This window comes from Littorina saxatilis, linkage group LG1, assembly GCF_037325665.1.
Source record: "Littorina saxatilis isolate snail1 linkage group LG1, US_GU_Lsax_2.0, whole genome shotgun sequence".
NCBI classification, from domain to species: domain Eukaryota; kingdom Metazoa; phylum Mollusca; class Gastropoda; order Littorinimorpha; family Littorinidae; genus Littorina; species Littorina saxatilis.
This window is the reverse complement of record NC_090245.1, coordinates 70,643,089-70,645,750: the sequence shown is the minus strand read 5'-3', so window position 1 is coordinate 70,645,750 and position 2,662 is coordinate 70,643,089.

Sequence of the window (2,662 nt, the reverse complement as noted above, 5' to 3'; positions counted from 1 at the left end):
AACGAGAAGATACTGAAGACAGTATACCAGGGAACAATCAGACCCCACCTCGAGTACGGCTCCACAGCGTGGTCAACCTCAGCCAAGACAAACCTGCAGACCCTCGACCGTGTGTAAAACTAGGCCCTCCAACTCATCACTGGTGCAATGAAATCCACGCCCACCAAGGAAATGGAAAAGTTTACCACCATCCAACCCCTCTGTCAGAGAAGAGAAGCCAAGACTATGGTACATGCCGAGAAGCTCAAGTGCCTACCCGACCACCCCATGAAGCACAGACTGAGCAACCTCACCAAGAACCGGCTCAAACGGAGCAGTTTTGTACACGAGAGCAAGAGACTTTCTCGACAGTACAGGGAAGTCCTCCCACAGAACACTCTTTTTCTTTATTTGGTATTTAACGTCGTTTTCAACCACAAAGGTTATATCGCGACGGGGAAAGGGGGGAGATGGGACAGAACACTCTACCTCTGACTCAAGAAGAAGAGGAAACCCCCAAGGCAACAGAGAAAGCAGGCATCCAGATCTGCACCAGTGTTCCACATGTTACCTCAGGAGAAGATCAGAATGGCACAGCTCGACAGGCACTCACCTTAGCCCTGATCAACGAACAGTACCCAAAAGAGGCGTGGATCCATGTATACACCGATGGATCAGCAACTAACGCCGTGCTCAATGGAGGTGCTGGCATTCTGATCCAGTTCCCTGGGGGACATACAGTTACATCCAGCGTTGCCACTGGCAAACACTGCACATACTATAAAGCAGAAACAGAAGCTCTCATGCAGGCCGCCTCCTTGGTTCAGGACTCCGCAGACCCTTGCTACCAAGTTGTCTTCCTCTCGGACGCCCTTTCAGTCCTTCAGGCCCTAGAGAACGACAAACTCCCACAGCTGGCCAAAGCATTACAGATGGTCAGACAAACCAGAAGAGTTGTCCTCCAGTGGATACCAGCACACTGTGAGATACCAGGAAATGAAAGGGCAGAAGAGCTGGCGAAAGAAGGAGCCGTGGAAGACCAACCTGAAAACAGTGTCAGCTTTAGTGAGCAGAAGACAATCATCAAGGCATTGATGAGGCCAAAGACAGAGATGACTACCACACAATGTCCAGAGAGCAGCAAGTCAACCTCATCAGGCTGCGTACTGGCCACAACAGGCTCAATGCTCACATGAACCGAAAGTTCAAGCTGACGCCATCACCAACCTGTGCCTGCGGTCAAGAAGACCAAACAGCGGAACACATCTTACAGCGATGTCCCTTACTAGATGAGGAACGAAAAGAAGTGTGGCCGTCACCAACTCCCTTGCAGACCAAACTATATGGCAGTCGACAGGAGTTGGAGAAAACGACAACATTTATCACCAGTGCTGGACTGATCGTGTAACCTCTGCGAACGCCAAGAAGAAGAAGAAGTCCAAGTGATTATGTTCTTGGATGTTCTTTTCTTTTTTTAGTACATGTATATAAGGAGAATTCTGTGGATTTGTCTTGTCCTTGTTGTTGTCTTCTTTTGTCTTATCCTATGTTTATTTGGTTTCAAAACACATCTATATTCGAATATTGCCATGGGTAGACTTTTTGGGTGTGTGATTTTTTTCAACTCCGTGATTGAGGCGGGCATACCCAATTTCCACAGAAGAAACAAAAACCGGATTGAACAGCAGTCTGTTGCTCAGCCAAGTGAATAGTGTCTGAAGCATAGTCGTTAACAGCAAGCTTTGATTTTAAAGGAAAGATTCTGAAGTTCATATCGTTCCATATTTGCTAGTTTTGTTTCTAGTTCTACGTACTGTCTTTACTTTCTTGTTGTCAGTGCCTGTGTGCGTGTGTGTTAATGTCTGTGTCTGTGTCTGTGTCTGTGTGTTGGTTGGCAATTTTTGCATTAGTCTCATTGCCTTTACAAGATTTGATTTCATGTTCATGTTAACATTTGGCAGCATCTTTCTATATTTGGCCTCACAAATTTGCATTTTTATGTTTTATGCACTATTTGTAAATTCCTTATAAATTATACTTTCGATTTAAAAACCAATTTCATATGTCAGAAAAATGTAAACAATCCAATAAGTGACCTTCTCTCTCTCTCTCTCTCTCTCTCTCTCTCTCTCTCTCTCTCTCTCTCTCTCTCTCTCTCTCTCTCTCTCTCTCTCTCTCTCTCTCTCTCTCTCTCTCTCTCTCTCTCTCTCCCCTCCCCCCCATACATACGCACTTACACATATACACATATATGCACTAACAAACACACTATTAAACCAACACATACTAAAACACACACACACACGCACACACACACACACACACACACACACACACACACACACACACACACACACGCACACACACACACACACACACACACATACCCCACACCCTGCCTCCATCCTTCCTCTTCACATATCCCCTATGTCTGATCTAAAATCAGTAATACTTCAATCTTTGATGTGACTCGCGAAAACAGCAGTAGCAGCAGCAGTTCGTAAACCTTCAGCGTTTTGAACACTGAGCGAAGGAAACGTTAATTTCCTGGAAAGCGTCATCATAACCAGCTTACCCCGTTCACTGGTTCCGGACTTCGACGAGATGACATTGGCGTGGTTATTCTTAGCGCAGGCTGGCTAAATCCCACTGAGGAGATAACTTGGGAGAGTCCTCCACGTTT